The sequence below is a fragment of the Phalacrocorax carbo genome, chromosome 4 (genome assembly GCF_963921805.1).
Source record: "Phalacrocorax carbo chromosome 4, bPhaCar2.1, whole genome shotgun sequence".
NCBI classification, from domain to species: Eukaryota; Metazoa; Chordata; class Aves; order Suliformes; family Phalacrocoracidae; genus Phalacrocorax; species Phalacrocorax carbo.
Window position 1 is genome coordinate 16,665,453 of NC_087516.1, and position 15,169 is coordinate 16,680,621.

Genomic DNA, 15,169 nt, shown 5'->3' on the forward strand with positions numbered 1-15,169 from the left:
TACTCATTTATTCCCAGGACCTTTCAGACAGGCCATCATTCTATAAGGAACAAATAAACATTTCCACAAGGATATCTGCAGTCTACTCTATTCTGCAAAGTTTTAGTCTTAGTTCTCAATGAACCTGGCAGCTACAACCTCCCAAGTAGACTGGTTCAGGCAGTCCTACAGCAAGTAATAAGGAATGGGATTACTGAAAAGATGTTCTTGACGGTTTCTTTTCCCATCCTCTATTTGCACTGTAAGTTATTATGAATTTTCGGTGCTTCCCTGCCACTCATTACTGTGATGCCCAAACACCTGGATACAGGCAATACACTTTGACCTGGCTGGCTATTGCAAAGTAAGTCTTCTTGTAAAATCAAACTGTTAAAGTGGGTAGCCTCTCCCATATGATTGATTTTATTATTATTGATTTTATTCTTATTATTTTACTGCCCAATATCAGGACCTCTGTATTCTCTGTAACTGATTTTGTTTGGTTTGCAGCTGCTGCAAATGAAACACTTGTGACTGTTGTGGATAACTATGAAAACCAAAATTGAAGTCAAAAGCTCCACAAAATCAGAATATAGTAAAAAATTCTTCAGAGGTCTGCAATAAGCATCACTTTTGCACAGTTGTTGTAGGCTAAACCTGTGTAGCTACACATGGTCCACGTGACCCTTTGGTTATAGTGTGAAGACGGTTACAACCTGGATCCAACTGTGGAGAGGCATCCAACAGATCAGCCATCCAAATGAGCCTTGTTTTCCATGAAAAGTCTTTCTAGTGTTGACTCTATTTACTGTCACAGTAACGTTATCCATCATGCTCTGGAAAGTGTCAGACATAAAAATAAAGTGGAAATCTATAAAACCAGTTTTGAGCCAGTAAAAATGTCAATTTCGTGGCAGTTTTTATTAATCCTATTGACTGCAGTGTTTTGGAATCCATAGGATTTCATAAGACTCATAATGTAAGCAGAGTTTGGATACATGAAGACACACAGAAATCCCATGTATGCATATGCAGAGGAAGTTAAGGAAATGACTCATTGGCTGACATCTGGTTATGTCAGTAATATCAAAAGTGATATGGTTGAGAAGGCTGTGCAGTCTTGTTAAACTGGTTATCTTCTCCATCGTACCACCATGGGAAATTTTAATGTTGCAGTTTAGAGATGTAGCTTCATACAGTTGACCTGAACAATGTCCTCACCCTCACCTATGGACTGAGCTGTCTTGAATGAACTGTGTCCCCCTCTATGTATCATGCCGCATCTCTCCTCTTAAAGAAAAACTTCACTTCATCAGAGGAGATCTGATACAAGTAACCACAGGTAACTATAAGAGTACTGTACAAAGTGTGTGAAACATATTTTGAAATATTTTTTCCTGCTATCAGAATCACTCTTTTATCTTTTTGCTTTATTTGTAATATTCAGAATTACTATTTTTCCTAAATAATTGTGCTACATGTATAACTGGCCTAGATGGTATAGGATTAAATATTTTACAATCAGAAATTCTGGAGGAAAAGAAAAAAAAGATTATCTCTCTTCAGCAATATACTTAGCTCTAAGCATATACAATAAACTAAGTCTGAGGGTGAACCTTTTCTTCCCTCTGGGTAACATTTTTTTCACATAAGTAACCCATTTATTTACACTGGGAGAAGTACACTAAAGAGTCCAAAGACAATTGTCACAGGAGAAAAGTTCAGCTGGAGCTGCAATGAGACAACAGGCTTTGAAGTGTAGTTTATTAATTCATTTTGGCAACGTGACCCAGTAAGTGCAAAATAACAGTAATGTGAAATATGGTACACAAAATGTGACTAACAGCAATTATGCTAACTGTGAATCTAATCTTGGAGAAAGCAGCAATGAGGGATGTTCAACATCTCAGGATATGTGTGGTTAACCTCAGCTAACTGGGTTAATCTCCCTATGCTCTCTGTCATGTCGATGGGGAAGGATAAGCTCATTCAGACCATTATTGCAGAGCAAAAGCCTAACTTTACTTATTTTTACTTACTCCTGAGGACTCTCTATGTCTGCCTCTCTCTCCTTCAACACATTGCAGGAGGACTGTCTCACAGAAGTGGCTCTTCTAAATACCCATCTTAGAACTGTAGCTGAAAGTAAATTCCAGTACATAAATTAACTTCATTTACAAATGAATTTACATGTTTGAAAGTCAAGATATAACATATAGATTGCCAACAATGATGCAAAAAAGGGGGCAAATGAAGCACATGTTCAGTGGATTTGCTTGTCGGCAAATAGCTAACAAATGCAGAAATCAATGTCCTCTACATTGGGAAATTCAGAATAATTATATCAGCACAGGGAAAAGAGCCAAGGGCCCAGGTGTGAGATTGTCACAGGCTGCCCATGGTTGTCCAGGGCTGGCACTGTTCTGACCTGGGATTTGGCCTGGGCCAACCAGTGCTGCCCTACATTGTGGCCAGGCAACGCTGGGGGGGAACCTGAAGCCCAGAAAAGGTACTTAGAGGCTACCCTATTCTGTGATGGTCAAAGCGCCAACCACGCCGACAATTTATGTCAGGCTGTTTGCTCTAAGAGGCAGAGGATAAGCTGTGTCCCACTTTATTTATTACTATAAAAACAGCCTGTCTTGACATTTCCATGCCTGTTTCCATGTCCATTTTCATAAGCAATATGGAATCCTGCTTCAATGTTGCTTTAGCAGGTTGCCAACCAACAGGAAATAAAAAACCCTAATACCTCAGTCGTGCCCTTGGCACAGGCATGTTTTGCTGGCACAGTGACTGAATTATTCCCTTATCCATGATATATTCCTATTAATAATATTCTGCACTAACAAACAGCTTTATTTTATTGCCATGATTTCTGGCTTTCTCACAGTCTTTAAAAATATAAACTGAAACGCTCACTCCCGGAGTGGTCAAAATATATTACTACTTCAATACAATATTGCAGGTAGTAAATCTTTTCACATATGAAAATTATTCCCTCTGCTTGTTTAGAGAGACACATAATGCAAAATAAAATCACAACTGTAAGTGATAAGATGATCTCCACAATTGATATCCCTGTTTGCTTTCAACTGATAACAGAGGTATCTGGTGCAAGGAAATCTGCTGTTTTCCTAGAAACATCAACCACAGTGGAGATGACATTGCCAGGATGCATCACATCAACAGGGAGAGGAGGGAGAATCTTCATTAACAGCATCTCAATTACATGGGATATGTGGGTCGATCCTGAGCATACTGACTTCGTTTGTGGTGTTTGCTTTGTAAGGACTTCAGAGGGAAAGGCAAGTCCAATCTGAGGTCTCAGTTGCTGACAACAGCTCTACACTCCTAATGGAGCAGAACTTTCTCTGAGGAGGCAAAGCTCATCTGGCAAGGACTTCCTTGAAGCTTAGTCTGAGACAGTCAAGACACCTAAAGTCTCTAAGGTCTACAGTAAACGTCAACACATTCAGCTTCAAGTGCAAGGCTTAAATCTTTCCATCTGCCTTCTCTAACAGGAACACAAAATAACATGCACATTTAAAGAAAGAAAAAAAAGCCTCACATACTTTACAGCCCACATATATCTAGCTGAAGTACTTGGACACTCCAGCAGTAATGATGATAAAAAACAGAGAAGCCAGAGGGGCTGCTGCTCAGGGTCAGGCAGTGCTCCATGGGTCTTCAGCCACACAACTGGCATCCTGAGATGCTTTCCCAGGTGGCTAGGGGTACCTCCTGTCCTGAGAAACCCTTACACATTGGGCAGACTTCCCTCCCTGAGCCAGGACAGGGTGTCTAAGTTCACTAGTCAAGATCAAAAAATGATGCCTTTGGAGGAACCAGTCATCTTGAGGCTTGTGATAGCTTGATCATATTCTAAAAACCCTAAAAAAATATCTTCCTAGTATCCTCTGCAGCACCATCATCATTGATTTGGGATTGACTACTTGGACAACTGAAGGTAGCAAAACGATCCTAGGAGTAACAGATGTCCTTTGCTGTATTCCTGGTGACCACCTCTTAGAACAGGATTTGCACTGAGTGAGCTTGTACAGCTCCAAAGACATTATGCATGTAAGCAAAAACCCAAAACCAAACCACCAACCCCCTGCCCCCCCGAGCCTGCAGTACTTTAATCAAGATGTGAAGGAACACAGGGTCCTTTATACAAAATAAACCAATCAATCACATTTTGTAGCTTTCAGAAAAGCGGATACATAGTGTGCTAACAGGGAGATGGATACTGGCAGCCTCAGAGTCCCACCTCCTGAGTCACCAGCTCTCCATCCTGCAGCATGTTCTTGGCTTTACTGCTCTGGCATGCAAATAAGACCCCAGTTTAGATGTCTTACAGGAGCAGGCCAGTTAAGTTGGACCTAATCAGTTCTCCTACACACTTGAGAAGAGGGGTTGATAAAATAGCATACTGTGTAATCTAAATAAAAGTAATAATTTTTTATTAAGTTGAAACTTACCATGGGGGAAGAAAATAAAAGTGAAGAATGCAAAGCAAGATATCACAGAAAGTATTTCACTGCCATGGACAGTTGAGCTTAAGGCCATGGATGCTTTCACTGGTTTGGTATGTTCTGAAGGAGGAAGAAGTTTACAAGCTTGTTCCGCTCACCTTGTGACCCGGCGCAGGCCGCTCCACCCTGCCTCGCAGCATCCTGGAGCCTGCCAAGCCTGCTGCTGAGATTCCCTCACTGCCTCCTCTGGGACTGAGACTACAGCACAGCCACCCTCTTTCTCTCCTCCATGGGTTGTCAGCACCATGATAAAGTGTTTTAGTGGTTGGTTTCTTCTTTTTCTTCTTTTTCTCTGAATTCTGAGTTACTTCCCATTCTTCCTTAGGGGATATATAAATCCAGTCTTAACAGTTTATTCCTCAGGCACAAGGGACTACCAGATAAAATAACACAAACTAAGGAATGAAGGCCAAGTATCTGTCCCAATAGTCAAAGTGAGTTTCACCATGGACTGCAAAGGGACTCAGACTTGGCCCTATTTCTGCAGATATGGAAAACATTAGTGAAGCTTTAGAACATGCCTGGGGCTCTGTCCTAACCTCGGCTGAGCAGCTATAGGAAAAATGTAGGAAACATAAATTTCTTCTCTGCTCATGAGCCAGGGCGGGAGACTTGTCCAATGAACCATCTGTGACAGCACATTCTGAAGGTGCCATACATTTTCCAAGCTATCAGCAGATACAAAATGCATGCAGCGCCCAGCAGTGGTTATAGCCAGTAGGGAAAGGTGGGTTCCTTGTGGAGTAGCACAACACATCCCATAAGGGACTTCAGCCAAGACACACAGTCCTGCTGGGAGCTCACAGTATCTCCAAGACAGAAGAATCATTAGGCTGTGCTCTTGCTCTGCACTGCTGTACAAGCTAGGCAGGTTTAGCTTGTACTTCATAATTACCAGAGGTGATTTATTCTCTCGTTATCACCACAGAAGCTTAATCAAGAGAAAGGCCATAAAAAAGGTCCAGACTTTTACACATTGCAGAAGTCTGGCTTGGATATTCTGCTACGTGTTAAGAGTAGAGCTTCTTTGCTCCATAGTCTGAGCAGAAATGGACTTGGCAAAGGAGAGGATCTAATCAACTTCATTTGTACTTTGCCTTCTCTCACAGAAACTGAGAACATATGTCAAATCAAGTAACCACAGAAGTGTCCAGGATCATGGTTTTCATTTTTCTGGAAAAATAGAACAGATGGAAGGCCAAGTAACCACATATATTCATCGTACGTGACTTTCTATCATGGATGTGTAAGAGGTTAAACATTATCTTCCTCCTGTTGTTTACCAGTTCAAGTCTAAGGAGTTTGATGTGGAATTATTCTTAAAGAATTGTGCATGAGACTGACAAAACCAGCTAAGCAATAGGAAAAAAACGCTGCAGAGTGTTTGGGCACGTAACTGCAAGACTGAAAAAGATGAGAATTACTATGGTGTAATGCAATTTTGCTACGGGAGGGAAGTTAAAATCTCTCCATATGGTTTGGTCTTATTTTAGAGAGTGATGCACATAGACACTACATCGTAATTTCATACACAAGTGAAAAGGGTGATTTCTGCATAACAATATATAACTTTCTTTTATTCCAGGCTGTTCTGTATTCTGACTATTCTGGCATGACCTTTCTGGTGCTGAAATCAAGCAGCTCCCTGATAGTGCGTGTGAAAGGTTTAGAAGTGTTTGGTCTTCAATATAAAGATCCAGGCGTGTCATTTTGCCATGGCAAATTTAGAGTGAAAGAATGGATTAGTCATGGCAAAATTGCTAAGTATAGATGAAACTCAGCAAAAGCTATGGGCTTGTTTTCTAGTGGCTCGGTGAGGATTGTGTCATTCTATTTATCAGAGAGGATTTTGCTGGGTATTGGTTTTCTGTTGGTTTTGGTTTTAAACACAAAGGTAGATAAGAGTGTGATGGATGAGGTAATGCTGGAACTGAATGGGACCAACGACCACCATAAGATTAGTGTCTTTCTGTAAAGATAAAAGACATTTATTACTTATTATATTGCCTCAGAATTCTAGCCAGGGACCAGAAGATCATAACACCTTGTTATGGAAAGGTCAAAGACTCTCAAAAGCTTAGATACAAAGTATAAGATGAGAGGGAGCCCATGGCTTTAGCCAGATAGCCATAGAAGTATGAAGAAACAGTGGCACGGACCCTGTTCCTCAGAAGCATTTCCAGCAGACCAGCAGTATGCTCTTCGGAAACATTGGGTGGCACAGAAAGGGAAAATGAGAAGGAAGATTTTGAAGGAGAATAACAAAGTAAAACGCTGTGAATGTTTCTTATTCAGAGCATGTATTAGTAAGAAATAACTCCAAACGTATGTGGACTACAGACTTTGGCCTGTTCAGGGGACTGGTTGGGAGAGTCCCTTGAGAGTCCTGGAGGGCAAAGGAGTCCAGGAAGGCTGGGCTTTCTTCAAGAAGGAAGTCCTGAAGGTGCCGGAGCAGGCTGTCCCCAAGTGCCACAAGACAAACCGGTGGGGAAGACGACTGGCCTGGCTGAACAGAGAGCTTTTGCTGGCACTCAGGTAAAAAAGGAGAGTCTACTGCTTTTGGAAGAAGGGACAGGCAACTCAAGAAGAGTACAGAGACCTCGTTAGGTCTTGCAGAGAGAAAATTAGAAAGGCAAAAGCTAGAACTCAGTCTGGCCATTATTGTAAGGGATAACAAAAAATGTTTTTACAAATACATTAACAACAAAAAAAGAATGAAAGAGAATCTCCATTCTCTATTGGATGTGGAGGGGAACATTGCCAGCGAGGATGAGGAAAAAGCTGGTGTAATAAATGCCATCTGTGCCTCAGTCTTTAACAGTCAGATCAGTTATCCCCAGGGTATTCAATGCCCTGAGCTGGTAGGCAGGGATGGGGAGCGGAATAAACACCCCATAATCCAGGAGGAAGCTGTTTATGACCTGCTGCTCCACCTGGACACACACAAGTCCACGGGGCCAGATGGGATTCACCCGAGAGCACTGAGGGAGCTGGTAGAGGAGCTCGCCAAGCTACCCTCCACCATTTATCAGCAGTCCTGGTTAACAGGGGAGGTAACAGGTGACTGGAGGCTTGCTGGTGTGATGCCCATCTACAAGAATGGACAGAAGGAGGATCTGGGGAACTACAGACCAGTCAGCCTGACCTTGGTACTGGGTAAGATTATAGAGTGATACACCTTAAGTGCTCTCACCAGGCAAGTGCAGGACAACCAGGGGATCAGGCCCAGCCAGCATGGGTCCAGGAAAGGCAGGTGCTGCCTGACCAACTTTTCTCCTTCTATGACCAGGTGACCTGCCTAGTAGATAAGGGGAAGGCTGTGGATGTTGTCTACCTGGACTTCAGCAAAGCCTTTGGCACTGTCTCCTACAGCATCCTCCTAGAGAAGGTGGCAGCTTGAGGATTAGACAAGTGTACTCTTCACTGGGTTAAAAACTGACTGGATGGCCAAGCCCAGAGAGCTGTGGTGAATGGAGAAAAATCCAGTTGGTGATCGGTCACGAGCAGTATCCCCCAGGGCTCAGTGTTGGTGCCAGTCTTGTTTAATATCTTTATCATTGATCTAGATGAGGGGATTGAGTGCACCCTTGGAAGGTTTGCAGATGACACCAAGCTGGGCAGGAGTGTTACAGGATCACAGAATCACAGAATGGCAGGTGTTGGAAGGGACCTCTGGAGATCATCTTGCCCAACCCCACTGCTTGAGCAGGGACACCCAGAGCGGGGGCCACAGGAACACATCCAGGTGGGTTTTGAATGTCTCCAGGGAAGGAGACTCCAGAGCCTCCCTGGGCAGCCTGTGCCCCTGCTCTGGCACCTGCACAGGAAAGAAGTTTTTCCTCATATTGAGCTGCAACTTCTTGTGTTCCAACTTGTGCCCATTGCCCCTTGTCCTGTCACTGGGCACCACTGAAAAGAGCCCAGTCCCATCATCCTGACAACCACCCTTTAGATATTGATAGGTATTGTTGAAATACCTCCTCAATCTTCTCTTCTCCATGATGAACAAACCCAAGTCTCTCAGCCTTTCCTCATCAGGGAGATGCTGCAGTCCCCTGATCATCTTGGTAGGTCTCCGCTGGACTTGCTCAAGCAGTTCCACATCCTTCTTGAACTGGGGGGCCCAAACACCCAGTCATCAGTGAAGTTGCTGAGGGTACACTCTGTCCCTTCATTCAGGTCATTGATGAATATGTTGAATAGGGCTGGACCCAGCACAGACCCCTGGGGAACACCACTAGTGACACGCCTCCAACCACACTCTGCCCGGTAGATTACAACTCTCTGAGTTCTGTTGTTGAGCCAGTTCTCAATACACCTCACTGTCCACTCATCTAACACACACTTCCGAAGCTTGTCCATGAGGATGTTGTGGGAGGCAGTGTTGAATGCCTTACTGAAGTCAAGATAGACAACATCCATTGCTCTCCCTTCATTGACCCAGCCAGTCACACCATCATAGAAGGCTGTCAGGTTGGTCAGGCATGATCTCCCCTTGGTAAATCTATGTTGACTACTTCTGATAACCTTCTTGTCCTCTACATGCCTGGAAATGTCCTCCAGGATGAACAGCTCCTTCATCTTTCCGGGGATGGAGGTGAGGCTGACTGGCCTATAGTTTCCTGGGCCTTCCTTCTTGCCTTTTTGAAGACTGGAGCGACATTTGCTTTCTGCTCGAGGGTAGGACAGCTCTGCAGAGGGACCTGGCAAGGCTGGATTGATGGGCTGAGGTCAGTTGTATGAAGTTTAACCAGGCTAAGTGCTGGGTCCTCCACTTTGGTCACAGCAACCCCATGCAATGCTACAGGTTTGGGAAATAGCAGCTGAAAAGCTGCCTGGCAGAGAAGGACCTGGCAGTGGTAGTTGACAGCTGGCTGAATCTGAGCCAGCAATATGCCCAGGTGGCCAAGAAGGCCAACAGCATCCTGGCTTGTATCAGGAATAATGTGGCCAGCAGGAGTAGGGAAGTGATCATCCCCTTGGATGTACTTGGCACTGGTGAGGCTGCATTTTAATACTGTGTTCAGTTTTGGGCCCTCCCAGTACAAGAAGGACATTGAGGTGCTGGAGAATGTCCAGAGAAGGGCAACAAAGCTGGTGAAGGTTTCTGGATGACAGGTCTTATGGGGAGTGGCTGAGGAACTAGGGTTGTTTAGCCTGGAGAAGAGGAGGCTGAGGGGAGACCTTATCGCTCTGTACAACTATCTAAAAGGAGGTTGTAGTGAAGTGGGTGTTGGTCTCTTCTCCCAAGTCACTAGTGATAGGATGAGAGGAAATGGCCTCAAACTGCGTCGGGGAGGTTTGGCTTGGATATTAGGCAAAAATTCTTTACTGGAAGAGTGGTTGGGTACTGGAACAGGCTGCCCAGAGAGGTGGTGGAGTCACCATCCCTGGAGTTGTTCAGAAAATATGTAGAGGTGACACTTCAGGGCATGGTTTAGGAGACGTGCTATTGTTGCATTGGGAGTTGGACTTGATGATCCTAAAGGCCTTTTCCAACCTTAATGATTCTATGATTCTAGGGATTTCCTGCATGGGACCCAGTACAACATGGCCTGAGCCATGAGGGGCACGATTGTTTTCAGCTGATATGAGGGAAGAGTTATTTTCATCTTCCTGGGTGAAGGCAAAGACTCTACAAGACAAGTGGCACCGGGATCAGTGAACCCATCGAGTTTAGCATTGTGAATAAGTGCAAGAGTCTTATTGTTCTGCTGTGAAGTTTGCTTTATATTTGGGACATCCATGCCCAAAAATACTCTACGAAGTTCACGGGGTTACACTGTTTATTTTTGCTCTGGGAGATTCCAGTAAAATGCTCAGTACATGTGAAATTTCTATGCTCAACACTTAGGCTTGTCTTCTTTTGGTTTTGGATTTTTTTCTAAAAAGAACTTTGATTTTCAGGTTGAGATTTTAAACGCATAGAAGTCTGGAAATTCTAACTTAGTCTTACCACAGCAACTGGAATTATATACACCAGTTAAAGACTGTAAGTGTAACAACCACAGAGAGTAATACCAATTCCTACAGAAGTCGTTTCCATTCTGGCGAATAAGAATCTTTTCTTGAGTTTTTGTGGTTTTATGTGAATAGAAACAGAGATTAAAATAATGACACTTCTCCAAACTAAAAGCCTTCCAATTAAATTCCTGTACAAACATTATTGTAGAATTTTCTACTTCTCATGCTACATTGTCCTTGATTTTGGACTTAGTGGACAATAGTCCCTTTCCTGAAAAGCTGAAACTCTAAACATAAGAAAAACGAACCATTAATCTTGAATATTAAACAATGAGATCATATAGATTTTAATTACCTGAGGTTTAGTTCTGCAAATCTCATTGAAGAGCTTGTGTAGCACTGAAACTTTGGAAACTTTGGCTTCTCCTTAGAGCAAAGTCTTATATATAAAAGAGCACACTAACACTGGCCTGATTATTTTGTTTCATAGTGGCTGTCATCAATTTATCATCCTGCACCTAGAACTGGTAGACAGCTATGATTAAAAAAAATTACTTCTATCTCAAAAATTGGAGTACAATTTTTTGACAAAGAAACCGCATGCACAGGATTAATCGTACTCAATCAGTCTCTGGAAGAGCACATCCCTCTCCACTGACCATAAAAGGGTCTAGCTGACAGGCTGGGACCAGCAGCCTAACTTTTAAGCAATAAATTTAGGTGAGATTAATTCCTTTTTTATGGATGATGCACTACTTTTTTTCTATCATTGGAAGCAAGATCTACTTGAAACTGACCTCTGAGACTGGCCTCTTTGTGCAACCCTGGGAGGGCAGATGGGCTTTAAGGAAAGATGAAGCCACTGGGATATTTTGAGAACCCCTAACAAGTGGGCATTCAAATTTCCCATTACCTGCCCTATAAAATGGAAACGAAACAAATAATTTTTATTTTCATGACCTTTAATCTAACAACATGGTCAAGACAGGCATAACAGAAGGGGTGTGCCCACAAAGACATGACACACTAGGGATCACTAGTTCACTCCAGGTGATATGACATCCCCACACAGTGCCTTGCAGGTTACTCAGGCCACATAGTGCATTAGCAGCTTATACTGCTTCATTTTGTCTGTGTGTATACACTTCATTGTATGTGCACATAGAGGCCACCACTGAGCAATTACAGCTGCTGAAGACTACAGGCCTCACTGTAATAGTTTTAAACTTTGCTCTGTCATAACTGAAGGATAAAAACTGTTTTTTAAATGGGGAGAAGTGATAAATAATAAATGTTAACATTTCAAAGAAAATTATTAATCAATCAAAGGAAGCAATGTCTCTAGGTTTCAAGCACAAAATATTAATAAATTTCAAGGCCAGGAATGTACTTCTGAAAATGAGGGGGTTTGGCATCCACCAAAATTTTACCCAAATTGTTGTTTCAGAGTGTTTTGTCTTTCTTTGTCATGAACTGTTACAGGAAATCAAAACTTTGCAAAATAAATGCAGCTATGCAAAATTTGCCGACATTCAGCCACCACTTCCTGGATTTATGGATCATCACATCTACCCTGCTTCTAGTAACATGTTTATTTATACTCCTTGGGGAAACACTTGTGCCTCCTCAAATAAATACAATAAAATCGGTTTCATATGCAAACAACAGGAATTGTGGAAAATATTTCACTTCCAAACCATTTGAACCCCTAAGTCCCCAGGCCCCAAGACGCCAGTTGTGCCTGGCTCCTGAGACCTGCAAGAAGGGGGCAATCTTCTAGGTGGATATTTAGCAGTATCCAACTGCTGGCAGTTTCACCTTTTGCTGATCGGAAACATTGTTTGGTCTCAACCCCCTTTTTGTGGTTATCCTGGAGTAAAAGAAAATCACTTGAATGAAACACATACAGACACTAGACATGCAAACACATACAGAGGAGACTGGTAAGATAACCCTCTACACTGTTTTTAGACTGCACCCATGGTTTATCTCTCCCATGACCTATACTTTTCCTCTCACACAGATGCACACCTGAGGATAGGAGTCATATCACTTATCTTTATTCATCTAAAAATTATCTTGTCTAAACTGGTTATCTAGGTTCCCTCTAGAGTCTGTGCAGGGAGAAAAAGCGAGAGGCAGGCACATCCAGAGGGCAATTCACTCACCTGCATTAGGCAGTCAGGATGGGATGAATCAGCCTTTAGAAATCCTCCTCTCTCTCCTTTGGCTGCAGATGGAACATAGGCAACCTGCCTGGAGAAGATAATTAACTGATAAAGTTAAGTAAGGTGATTCCTACTCCATATGTATGTACAGCCTGCTTTTGGAGACTGTGTCGTCCTTTGTTGGGATTTATCATGCTAGCAGAAGAGACAAATCTTTCACTAAGACAAACTGACAGAGTGGTTGGAATCTAATCTGAGCTCAGAATGCACCTTTTTGCTAGTGAGAAAGTGTTTCAAAAGCGTCCTCAAATCTTCATGCACCAACATGTTTCCTGCTTCAAGTTAGAACTGGAAATGGTGAATTAGCACCAGAAACTCAACCTTGGCTCTGCTGCAAAGCAGCTCCCATAAGATTTCTTCCCAGGCTGAAAAAGTAAAGGATGTTGGAATAGTTCAGTCAAATTCTGGCAACTGTCCACACTTTGGGGTGCAGCAAACAGAGCAGAGCACTTGTGAGATTCTTCATGGTCTTTTTCAAAGACTGCCTAAACATCATTTGAAATTGCAAACTAGTATAGTATATAGTAGACCAGCTACAATGCAACATAGGGCATATAGAGAACATAAGGCTCAATGCATTAACTCTCTGTGCAATTCATGGACTTAGTCATTATTTACTACAGCTCTAAAGAGGCTACCAATAGCCCCCCTCAGGAATTGGCACTTGCTCTGCGCTTGTAGCAGTAGCATTCATCCAGTTAAATCCCAATATACCTCACAGAAGATGAAGCAGAGTGCTATAGAGATGGAGAGTTGTTTAATATGTGGCCCCATGCTGCACACTGTTCAAACATTTTCTGGAGAGAAGACTGCTCCTTTCCTCCTGCAATTCCAGACAATGCTCTGTACTGGATAGATAAACACACTGCAGCAGTAGCACAGAGGTATAAATGTCAGTCTCCACTGGCCTTGAGTGCCCATTCTAAGGCACCTAACACCTGATATTTTCAGAAGATACAGGACTATATAGCATTCACTGTGTAAAAGGAATAGATTTTGTCAATTTAACTTCTGACAGTGAATCCACAGAACTTCCAAAAAGCAGCCCTCGGATGCCTTATCCCAGCTAAAGTTTAGAAAATGGGACAAAACAAATTTATTTTTTTCTAATTCATGAGCTACTCTAAAAAGTTTGGTTAGAATGTCTTGCCTAGCATTAAAAAAGAGAATGTAATGGAAGAGACAGATAGATTTCTTCATATCAGTAGCTGAATGCCTTAACTACAAGTCTGCAGTTAATGATTTGTTTCCTGCACACCCTCCCATTTCTGCAAAGGTCCTACAGAAAACATTTCATTAAACAAACTCTTGGGCTTTCACTCTTCACACTATCCACTATATTTTAAACAGAAAGCTGAAGAAGGGTTCAAGACATCACCTATAGTCTTTGGAAATTTTGTTCCACAAAGCTTCGTGAAATACAGTCGTGCAGTTGGATTTTTTGTTTGTTTGTTTGTTTACATTTCTCCCTTTCCAGCCAGAGAAGAAGCTCTCAATGGGACTATCTAGCTTCCAAAAACTCTTTCCTTAACCCTTTTTTCTTTCACTCTTCAAAATCCTTCATTCATCTTGTTCTTATTCCACAATCAATTAATCTAGACTTTGGCTCATTAGGCTAGGAAAAATCCGTCTTCATTTAAGAGTGAGAGTAAAGTTTTTCAAGACAATTGGTTAGGGAGTCACAGCCATCAGTACTGCAATTTAATATCAGTGCTCTCTTTAAATAAACTGTTATTACAGCTTTTGGGTTAAGAGGTTCAGATGCTGAGCTGTGCAGTTCACATTGCCCTTACTTGGATGTAAAGAAAATCCTTAAATTTTATAAAACCAAACAAGTTGGCAAGGTGCAAATTAAAGGTGCAAAGGCTGCCTTGTCCCACTCTGATGGGAAAGCTCTTGGACTGATGGCCGTCTTGGTTTTGCAAAAGAAGAGGACTATAGACTGCTTAATGAGAAGTGAGGTGTCCATGGCATACTTTGGTCACTTCTCTATCAGCGAGGTCAGCCTATCCCTTAGTGGTTACCATCACTACCAATGACGCAACTGGGAGAAAACCTGGAAAATGATTTATAGATTCAGCTCTATTTTCTAAAGAAAGGGTATTTCTAGCCTCTTTCTTTGTGATTAAAGCTTTCGACGTGCAAGCTGCTAGAAAACTGATGTAACCAGATTGTCAGGATGGAAAGAAACAAGCAGCTGGGATCCCCATCTGCTGCAGTAAGGAGCTAAGCTAAAAATCCTCCCAACATACTCATCTTAGGTAAAATGAGTCAATAAAACTGTGTTTTTATCCATAGAAACACCCTACCAATTCCTTTCTTTTCCTCTACTTGCCTTTACCCTACCCCTTTACAACACACTTAAACCAGTATCATCCAATATGGTCAGGGTTTTTAACCAAGTCCATGATCTTGAACAAAATCTGTAGCACATAATTTATGTTTAATGTCAAGGGCACA